Genomic DNA, 11,728 nt, shown 5'->3' with positions numbered 1-11,728 from the left:
GGAAAAAGAGAAAGGAACAAAGAGAGGGAAAAAAAAACTGAGAAAGAGAAGCTTGTATATGGTTGAAATGCCTTGCTAGTTAATTATCAGGATAGAAACACAGAGAAAAGTAAAGGAAAAACAGGGAAAGGAAGTGTGGTGTGAAGCTACAGGACTTTAGGCTCAGTCTCCTGTGGGTGTTTTAAGAAAAAACATCTCAGAGACATGAAAAAACATCTCAGAACTATTCAGAGAATCAGTTTGCTCTGAGAACCACAGCTGCACAGTCAGCTGTTGACTCTGGTTCTCACAATTTCTTATGTGTGTTTAACACTAACCTTGCCCAAACCAGAGTCCTCTTGAACCTCTGAGATCTCAAGATCTCTGGAGTACTAGTGCACCTTACATACCACTACCAGATGTTGATCGTGCCCACAGAAAGAAACCTGCCTCCAGGCCATTTGGGATCCTTGAGTTCCACTCCAGGGACCATGACTACTATGGAGAAGCCACCAGGGAGGTGATGAGGAGCAGGCACTTCCTGATAGAGGTAAATATATGAGGTGTAAATCGGTATTCCAAGACTGCACTGAAAAGTGTCCCCCTGACTGGCGGCAGGGAAGGATATCTTATTACTCCCATTAAAGTAAAGTTCCCCAAATGCCCAAGAGCAGTTGGAGCTCTGGGTCTGTTTAGATTCTTCTTTTACAGCTTGCTTCTCTTTCTCTTTCATGCTACCCAAGCATATACCACAGGGACTGGCTTCCACCTTGGAGACTATCCTTGTTCATTTTCCTTTTTCTTTCCATCTCATGATCCTGCATATATCTCATATTTTGTAAATCCTTGCCCTCACCTTTGCAGCATAGTATGCGTAGCCCAGACAGGAGCTGGGAGAGAAAAGGTTAACTTGTTATGGAAGAAGTGGACCAGTTTCCACCCTGAAGAAGATGTATTAATTGCTATCTAGATAAAGCAGCTCTTATCTGGCCCTAGGACACATGCCAGTGTCCTATCACTTCTGAGCTTAAAATAAGTGCTCTAGGAATGCAGCTGCCTTCTTAACTGTGAGAATTCTTTAGGTAAGATGTTATTCTTGATGCTGTGGTTCAAGAGGGCTTGCTGGGTTGCAATGGCTGGTGGCTACCTGGATTTCATTCCCCTTGTGGTGTTGTCAACCTTTGCAGCTTTAAAGTGAGTCTTCAGATATTTAGTATCTGTCTGAAGTCAGTGTAAGACTTTTGATAGTGGGTTTTTTATTATTATTTCTGTGTTTTTATTTTATTTTTAAACAAATCTTACTTCTTATGTTAAAAAGGCTACATCAAAGTTGAATGTGCAACTTTTGAGGAGTTAAACACCAAAAAGCATAAAGTTTGTTATTCCTTTGAAAAACACGGACGAGGGCAATGTGTCTTTAATCCACTGAGACTCATTACTTTGGAGTGCTGATCTGTATTCTTTTTTTCTTTTTAAGTACTTCAGGTAGGTGGCAATGGTCTACCAATTAAAAGAGTAGGTCCAGGGTTTGCTTTTTTTGTTTTTCTGTCTCTTCCTCTACGTCCTCTATCTTGCCTTCCTCAGACTTGCAAACCATCACAGAGACTGCAGCTAAACAAACACTGTTGTGGGCAGATCAGGCAGGTGATTGGGCAGAGAGATGATTTCTCCCGTTTGTCAGGATAGTGTTGAACTGTTCTGTTTCCAATTTATTGCTTTAAAAACACACAATTATCTTTTTGGCTGCAGCCTGACGAAAGCTTGGAAAGGAAAAGCCAGCAAGAAGAAAAGGTGTTCTGGGTGAGTGGAGTTGGGTGGCACAAAAGCAAAAGGGGCTAACAGAGAGGGAGAGGCACGCTGAAAGGCCTGCTGAGGTAAATGTTGCCAGCAGGACGTGAGCTGTGAGTGGAGGTGCAGCAGACAAGGGCAAGCACAGATGCAAAAGGAGAACTGGGAACAGCCTGAGCCTGTCAGTGCCTTGTTCTGTCTGGCTGGGACGTATGCTCCAGAGGCAAGGATTTGACAGTCCAGACCTATCTTAAATGCAGAGAAAGCTGTGCTTGGCCCAGTAGTAACCCATGCTGTCAATTGAAACATTAGCCCCTTCTCCTCTGAGAGAAAACAACTGCCTGAATTTTACTCAGTTGTCTTCAACATTGCTCCTGACAAGAGGTATCCTCCAGCCAGCTGCCTGCAGCCTCAGTGAGGGTATCTGTGAATCAACTGTCCGGCCACAGCAATTCCTGCTCTCTGATGAACTTTAGAGAGGGCTGTGCCAAACCTCCTGGCTAGCACAAGCTGTCTAGTCAGCTCAGGAGTTAGCTCTACCTTTCTGGTTTCTTAGAAAGTTGGACTGTGCTGCAAAGGGGCAGACTGACTTGTGCTGCCTTGGTTTTTACAGTTATGGATCTCAAAGAGCCAAGCCTCTTTTCTCTTAAAAACTGGTGTTACAAGGTTACAAGAGTTGAGCTTCAAAAATTGAAAGCCTCTCTAGCTACACAGATTGCACATCACAGGGCCAAAGGAGTGTAAACTTTCCTAAAATTGCCTTAATGCTGTATCTTCCCTGAGGACAAATGCCTGGGGCCTTACGTTCATTCAGTGTTGTTGCCCATCAGTATCCACTGGTTTAGCACTGATGACAGCTGTCCTGAAATAGATGCCTGTCTGCTGAGTGCTGTATTACAGTAAACAAGTCTAACTGCTTTTTCTTCTCCTGCCCCCCTCAAAAGCAAACCCCCAACCCAGACAGCATATGGAAAACGGTGGTGCTCCCTGCTCTCCAGCAGTCAGCTTTAATTAAACAAATATCCTGTGTGGCCTGTTCCTATAGATAAAGAGCAGCTCTGTGTTTTTCTGCATGAATGATTTTAGACTACAAGAAATGCCAGAACAAGACAGAATGAAAATTGCTCTCACTATGAGTACACAGAGCGTGCTTCTCTCTAACATGCTGGCATCACCCCTGCATCCCACCGCGACTGCTACCCTGGTCACTTATGTAGGAGAGCTGGCATGGCCCTGACTGCAAGAACAATTAAGATCATTGGGTTCTCCAGCTCCCAGTACTCGCTTCACCTCTCTAGCCTGGTACTTGGGCAGTGCTGGCCTGCATATTCAGTAGCCTTCCCTTTGACCCAAGTTCTTAGAAATCTGACAATGCCAAAAGGCAAATAGTGATCCCTCAAGCAATGTTCTATCAGTAAATAGCTAGTCCAACTAACATAGCCTTTATGGTTTCTCTTTAAAACTCCGCCTTTTGAAGAAATGCTAGAGGCTTTGACCAAAAGTCATTGTTTGTAGTGCTGGATATCTCATCTTTGCTGGAGTCTTTTGCCACTTGTCTCTGTCTTGCGCTTTTTCAGACAGCTGCCAAGAGAACAGATGGAGTCACAGAAAATCATGGCCTAGAAGAAGATTAAAGGCAAAAAGAGCCAAAGGAGAACTGAATTAATCTCAGATGAAGTTTTACTGGCTGTTATCTTTCCTAAGATGAGGACTGGAGAACAACAAACAGGAACTACTTAGCAATGTTAAGTTTATGAAATGCAGGTTGCAGAGTCTTCTGCCTCCCCTGAAAATGTATAGCTCAATGCTACCTCTACCTACCAATGGAGCTGTGACACAACCTACCTAAGATTAGCTACAGGCCTTACTCCTTCTATCATCTCCCTCCTGTGCTAGATGTATTTCTGGCTCAAATCAACCTAGAACTGAGAGCTGAAATGGCATCTGAAAGAGGCAGTGTTTCCAAAAGAGTACCTTCTAGCAACTAGCTGTTTCTCCTCCGGTTCTTCACTCTTCACTCCAAAATACATCCGCTAAAACTTTCTAGCTGTCTTAATTACTCATCTCAACGATACATCATTAAACTGGTGTTTTGGAGGGAGTTGAGTATGGGCAGAGTTTATGTGGCAGGGAAACCATACATGATTAAAAAGAAATTCAAGGTAATTTCTGGAATTTAAGTTCTTTAACTCCTTTTAAGTCTGATGACCTCATTGTTATGGGATACTGTTAATGGCAAGAATTTGACAAGATTCAAAGAGGAACTGGACATTTTAAAGACTATCCTATGAGGATACATAATGCAGATCCTTCCCAAAGTCAATCTATAGGATTCAAACTTTTCAGTATTAGAAGGCAGCTTTTACGTGTCTCCCATGGCTATCTACTGTGACTCTTCCTGCTCTTCCTCCTTGAATATCTGATACTGACTGGCTCTGAGAAACAGCTACACAAACCAGATTCACAAATCTGACTATCTGAGAAATCCTGTGTTAAAGGGCAAGGGGCTTAGTAGCCACGATACTGAAGTACAGGGGTGCAACAAGACTGAAACTGTAATTTTATTTTACATTTCCAGTAACTGCAACAATCCCAACCTGAGTGTCTCTCACTTGCACATGCATCTTAGAAATGGACTGTTTTCTTAAGCTTCTTTAAATTGTCAGAAGGTTCTGTATTCAGTCAAAAAATGTCCCAGTGTTACTCCCCAAAATGGAGAATGAGACTGAAGCAGTCTGGAGTCAGATTTGCATGGTAGATTGCTGAGGTTGAAACTACAACAAATGAAGCAGCAGGAAGAATTGAGCAAAAGATGATAGGAAGGTGATTTAGAATTTGTGCCTGTTGACCCAGCAAGCTCTTACCGACACCTTTAGGCTACTTTGGTTTTATTTCCCCTTCCCTAACTTCTTAGCATCTGGCTCTTCCTATATTCCACATCTGTTGGTTTTATGGCTATAGATTTACTTTGCTCTCCAAGTTATCACTGCCTCAACTTCCTCATCAGAAACATTCTCTCAAATAGCAGTGACTATCCTTAGTCCTTTAGCTGTCTGGAAGGTCAGTGTCCTATTTGTAAGGGGCTTGCATATGCCCCTATAGTCTATGTAGAACCACTGTTGCACATACTCACTATTGACTCTCTGGTCTGCTGCCTACATGGGTAGATGTTCATAAGGTACCTATGTGCAGAATGCCAGTTACATCATCCAAGTTTAAGATTTTCTTAACTTATTTCAGACCAGGAACTGTCTAGTTCTGCCTGTAACCCTTCACAGGCTTATATATCTAATTAATTGTATGGAAAAAACTGAAGATGTGTCTAGATGATGTCTAGATGCCAGCACATAACTACTGCTTACAAAAACAAATTGCTGAAGAAACCCACTGGCAGTGTCAGAATGATAGATGAATGTATAACATACATGCCCAGCCTTGCATGATGCATGGTAGCTCTTCTTTCAGTCCACTTGGGTGCCTGTCATTTCACACCTTTTTCTTTAGCATTCTCAAAGCTGTTTTTCCTTCCTTCTTCCCTCCTCTGCCCCAGCTTACCAAGAACATCGATTCTGTCTACTTGCCTGCCAAAAGTGAGAAATCAGTTTTGTAGTCTGGAACTTGGCCTGCCTTAAAGACAAGTCCAGCCGGCAACTAAGCACCACATGTCCGCTCACTTAGTCCTCTCCCTAGTGGGGTGGGGAGGAGAAAATACAACAAAAGGCTCGCAGGTCAAGACAAGCACGGGGAGAGATCACTCACCAAATGTGGTCACAGACAAACTAGACTGACTTTAGGAAATATCAATTAAATTTGTTACAGATCAAATCAGAATAGGATAATGAGAAATGAACCCAAATCTTAAAAACACCTTCCCCCCACCCTTCCCTTCTTCCCAGGCTCAACTTTGCTCCTGATTTCTCTATCTCCTCCCCCTGCAGGGGGAGATGGGGAATGGGGGTTGTGGTCAGTTCATCACACATTGTCTCTGCCACTCCTCCCTTCTGAGGGGGAAGACTCCTCATGCTCTTCTCCTGCTTCAGCACGGGATCCCTCTCATGGGAGACAGTCCCCCATGATCTTCTCCAGTGTGAGTCCTTCCCATGGGCTGCAGTTCTTCATTAACTACTCCAGGGTGGGTCCCTTCTGTGGAGTGCAGTCCTTCAGGAACAGACTGCTCCAGCATGAGCTTCCCACAGAGTCATGGCCTTCTTCAGGTGCAAACACCTGCTCTGGCATGGGGGTTCATGACAGGCTGCAGGTGGATCTTTGCTCCACTGTTACCCTCCATGGGCTGCAGGTGGATCTCCGCTCCACTGTTAACCTTCATGGGCTGCAGGGGGACAGCCTGCCATCCAAGCTTTTCCTCCAAGCTCAAGATTGGAGCATGCCAATGAGTAGGAAATCAAGTAAAGGAGCCAGGAGACCTGCATGGCTGAACAGGGAGCTACTGGATAAACTCAAGGGGAAGAAGGAAGTTTATAGAACATGGAAGAAGGGCTTGCCCACTTGACAGGAATACAAGAATGTTGTCAGAGGATGTAGGGATACAACAAGGGAAGCTAAGGCCTCCCTTGAATTAAACCTGCCAAGGAAGGTCAAGGACAAGAAGAAAGCTTTTTCAAGTACATTGGAGGCAAAAGAAAAGCTAGAGGAAATGTGGGCCTGCTACTGAATGAAGTGAGTGCCCTGGTGACCAAGGGTACAGAAAAGATGGAGTTACTAAATGCCTTGTTTGCCTCCATCTTTACTGCTAAGGCCAGCCCTCAGGAGTCTCAGATCATCCAGACCATAGGGGAAGTCAGGAAAAAGGAAGACTTTGCCTTGATTGAAGAGGATTGATTTAGAAAACAATTAAGTAAATTGGACATCTACAGATCCATGGGCCCCGATGGGATGCACCCAGGAGTACTGAGGGAGCTGGCAGAGGTCATTGGTAGGCCAGTCTGCATAATTTTTGAAAATTCCTGGAGAACAGGAGAGGTGCCTGTGTCACTCCAGTCTTCAAAAAGGGTAAGAAGGAGGACCCAGGTAACTACAAATTGGTCAGCCTCACCTCCATCCCTGGAAAGGTGATGGAACAGCTTGCTCTTGATACCATCTCAAAGCACGTTATGGAAAAGAGGGTCATCAGGAGTTGTCAATGTGGATTCACCAAGGAGAAGTCATGCTTGACAAATCTGATTGCCTTTTACGATGGCATAACTGGATGGATTGATGAGGGGAGGGCAGTGGATGTGGTCTACCTTGACTTTAGCAAGGGTTTCAACACGGTCTCCCATGACATTCTCACAGCCAAATCTAAGAAGTGTGGATTGGATGATTGGATAGTGAGGTGGATGGGGAACTGGCTGAAGGGCAGAACTCAGAGAGTTGTGGTCAGTGGGGCAGAGTCTACCTGGAGGCCCATGTCTAGTGGTGTTCCTCAGGGGTCAGTAATGGCTCCAGCTTGGTTCAATATATTCATCAGTGACCTGGACAATGGGACAGAGTGTAGCTTAGCAAATTTACTACTGATGATACAAAGCTGGGAGGAGTGGCTGACACACCAGAAGGCTGTGCTGCCATTCAGTGTAACCTGGACAGGCTGGAGAGTTGGGCAGGGAGAAACATAATGAAATTCAACAAGGGCAAGTGTAGAGTACTGCATCTGGGAAAGAACCCTATGTATCAGTACAGGATGGGGGCTGACCTGCTGCAAAGCAGCTCAGGGGAAAAGGACCTGGGAGTCCTGGTGGACAGCAGACTATGAGGCAGCAATGTGCCCTCACGGCCAAGAAGGCCAATGACATCTTTGGGTGCATTAAGAAGAGTGTGGCCAGTAGGTCGAGGGAGGTTCTCCTCCCCCTCTGCTCTGCCCCAGTGAGGCCACATCTGGAGTACTGTGTCCAATTCTGGGCTTCCCAGTTCAAGAAGGACAGGGAACTACTGGAGAGTCCACCACAGAGCCACTAAGATGATGAAGGGAATGGAGCATCTCCTGTATGAGGAAAAGCTGAGAGAGCTGGGTCTGTTTAGCCTGGAGGAGACTGAGGGGGGATCTCATTAATGCTTATAAGTATCTAAAGGGCAGATGTCAGGAGGATGGGACCAGACTCCTTTTGATTGTGCTTAGCGACAGGACAAAGGGCAATGGTCACAAACTGGAATACAGGAGGTTCAACTTAAACATAAGCAAAAACTTCTTTGAGGGTAACAGAGCAATGAAACAGGCTGCCCAGAGAGGTTGTGGAGTCTCCTTCTCTGGAGACATTCAAAACCCGCCTGAGTGTATTCCTATGTGATCTTCTCTGGGTGATCCTGCTCTAGTGGAGGGGTTGAAATGAATGGTCTTCAGAGGTCCCTTCCAAGCCTTACTGTTTTGTGATTCTATGATTCTGTGATTTTAGAGACCCTATAAGATATCTTAAAACAAATTCACCTCAGTAGTATAAAATACCATATGCACACACTACTGTTTGGAAAGTGAAAATTCAATGTGACATGCTGACGCAAATGTGTGTCTTTGAGCTATTGTGGGTTCTTCAGAACAGCACAGCTTGGAAGGATAAGCACAAGGCACCGTGCTGAGGAAATGGAATTTCCTGTGTTGGAGGAAGAAGATCTGAGCCAATGCTGCTGTGATCTGATCTTTTTTTGGTTAACTAGTTGGGTGACTACAACAGATATGTCAAATATGCCACTCATTTATCACCATCTGCTTCTAGGGATGGAGTTATTAATGCCATATCTTCCCGAACAGTTGGTTTCTTGGCTTACTTTAGTCCGTATACGTGGCAGGCATTTCTCCTGTACATCCTCACTCTTACCTTGAAGAAATTCTTGGGGAAAAGTGTGGGCATGAGTGGCAGATGAGTGCATGAATTTTGGAAAGAATTTGAGGTGTTTTGCACCAGCTTCAGTGAGAAGAACATGACTGGTGGACAAATGTGTGTGGATGTGTAGTAAAGAGGGTCTGAGCATGAAGGGACAGTGTGAGCTGGCATTCATGGGCTTAGTGTCAGAGTCAGCAATGTCTTTCAGTCTGGGAGATGGTGAAAATCAGCTGTGGCCTCTTGTGTTCTGGCTCAGTGGCGTTTGCTTCTCTGCCATAGACCTAGACACTCTTTTTTCCTCTTGTTGGTGACAGGCTACTTGACAGAAATTTACTTACCTGAGGATCTAGGCTCCAGACATTGCTAGCAAGAGTGAGGAAGACTGGAAAGATGTCACCTGTGGATTCACTGTATTCAGTGAAAATTGCTGCTGATAACTCCATTTTGTTACCCAGAAACACTTGAAGAAAAAGTGATCCACTTGTTAAGCCTACAGGGAGTGGTTGAGCTAACAGCCAGATTTCCTATATGTGCTAGAAGTCAGCAAGAGAAGAACAAGGAATGGAAGGAGCAGCTGGTTTTCATACGTGCCTCAGGAATCAACTGGAGGGGAAGAGTCCATACTGGCTTTTGGGTCCAGTCTGCCATGTGATACCCAGAAACAAACCTGGGGCCAGCTTTTGGACCCACTTCCAGCACACTTCATACTAGGTGGTGTATTACTCTTTGTGCAGTTTTGTGGCTCTTGGCACTTCAACTACAGTGGGATGAAATAACTTACTTAAGGTGAACTAAGGATGATAGACTCTCAATTATCTGTGGACTATCTTAATCATTACCAGAGTCAGTCTACGAGACAGAAATTGTCCACTGGAGGAAACTTAAGATGAAGTGTCTACTGTACAAAGAAAGTCTGGTCCTTAAAGCAGTAAACACAATGCATTGCATGCACTTGCAGTGGCTTAGTAAAAGACAGCAGCTTGAAACAATTTGGAAATAGTACTCAACATGGATGGAACAAAACTTTCAGATCTGGGACACGTGCATGGCCTGGTTGAAGCTAGCATTGCTGAAGGCTCTCTGTAGAGGGTACTTGTACCTCTGATGTAGCTATATTGGTGTCTCTTATTGAATTACTAGTTGAGGAAATATTCTTAAGGTTTATGAGGAATGCTTCTCATGCTTTCACATTTGCTCAGCAGAAGTGGTTCACTCAGAAACTTCTCTTCTTGATATTTTCTTTCCTAAGGCACAGCAGGAACAGGGATGAGGGAAATGATTGCACTTGCTAAGCAATTCCCAGGAAGAAACTTCCTGGTTGGAAAAGAGTTTGTCATCAGCTGCTAGAGAGGTTGGGGGGCACTTCCTCTCCTGAAATGTCTTTGAGTCACATGTCAATGAGGAGTCCATTCACTCCATTTAAATTGGATTTCTCTCTTCCAGCAGAACATCAGTCACACAGAGCATGGCTGGCTGCTCACTGGATTGGCGCTTTGTAACCACTAAGAGGAAGGCGGCGAAAGGGGATGATGGGAGGAAATGCTGTATGTTGGACTGTGCAATAGCCCACTGTGCACTACCAGTCTTGTTTAGATCCTCTGTCAATGGTGGAAACAGTTGATAACTTACTGTGACAGACAAATCATGATATCATTTGCTCTGACTCAGGAAAAAGCTACTGTATGTAAAAGAGCAATCTGATACTTTAAGTGTATGTGCACAGCTAATCCCATGGAGGGGATCCTCTAGTGACACATGCAACACTCACTGGGAGTGAGCAGAGGTTTAATAAGTTGTAGCCAAAACTATACTTCAGATATCACAACTAGGGAGCTGCTATGTAAATCTGAAGCATGTGTGAGGGGGAGTTTGTGTGAGTTCCTTAGGTATTTTCAATTAAATAATTACCATAAACAGAAGTTGTATCGATTAATTTCTTAATGGAAAAATGTTATATTCATACAAAACTACTTTTCCAAAACAACATATGATCTTTTCCAACACAGCATCCCTCACTTCCAACTATCTTCAAGATCATTTCTTTTAAAGGTTATATATGTAATGGAATAATTACATGCTGATAGCGACCTTCTGTAGCTTTGAAACATCTTTTCATACCTCTTCTGTTTTGTACTACAAAAAAGCCCTTTCTTCTTTGTTCAAATAATAGATTTATAACTACATAAAATGGAAATAGCTGGCAAAAGCTCACTTTTAATTACACTGATAAGCATCCTCCAAATCCCCTCCAGTTTTTCATACAATAATTATAGTTTGTTAGCCTAATACCAGTGAGTACATGGTCCTCCTGAAAAGATCCAGAACTAGCACACTGCCTGAATGCTCTCCTAGCAGAGTAAACACCTTTTTTCTTCTCTCCTATTTTAGGCTAATATGTATGAACACTATAAAAAAGCTAAGGCTTGCGTTAGAGGAATTGGCAACCCTTTTTGTAATTACTGGGACTGCGAGATATAAATGGAATTTAGGTCTCTTCCTTAGTAAGAATAAATTATTTTTACTTTTTGAATAAGTGTCAGAATTGGATTCAGTAAAAGGATTTTTGTTATGACTGAGTATTAGATCTGTTTTAAATCAGGATTAGGCTTCTCACTCATGTGGCTCATGTTTAACCCCTCAGTACAAGAAGAAAGCCCTGGAATTTTCCAGAGGCTGAAATCAAACTGTCCCTCAGCACTGGAGAATGACACAAAGCTATATGAAGGAGTGCTGCTCAATAATTCAGAATCCCATAAACATGTAAATTAGCAGCATACACAGAAATGGCTCACCACTGAGCTCTTCATGCAGCTTAGCAACACTGCCTTCTGTAGACTTGCCTCTGCATGGAAATGCATATCTAGATTTTCAGTCCTGTGCCCTTGCAGGCAGCTGTGTATTCAACACTGGATACCAGAGTAGCATGATAGTGAATTGCACCAGCTATTAAAGACAAGCTTAAAAGTTTGTTACGATGACATTGGGCTGATGCACTAATTTTAAGTAATGGTTTTATTTTGTGTACTCACCAAAGATTATCAAGATTGTTCTGTGGGGTAAGTGCTGCTGCCTAGTACTGAAGCTGGCTCAGACTCTACTGTATGTTGAGGCTTGACACAAAACAGTATAGCAAGAGGAGTGCAGTTGAA

The sequence above is a fragment of the Mesitornis unicolor genome, unplaced genomic scaffold (assembly GCF_000695765.1).
Source record: "Mesitornis unicolor isolate BGI_N332 unplaced genomic scaffold, ASM69576v1 scaffold8450, whole genome shotgun sequence".
NCBI lineage: Eukaryota > Metazoa > Chordata > Aves > Mesitornithiformes > Mesitornithidae > Mesitornis > Mesitornis unicolor.
The sequence above is the reverse complement of the archived record's forward strand: the minus strand, read 5'-3'. Positions refer to the sequence as shown.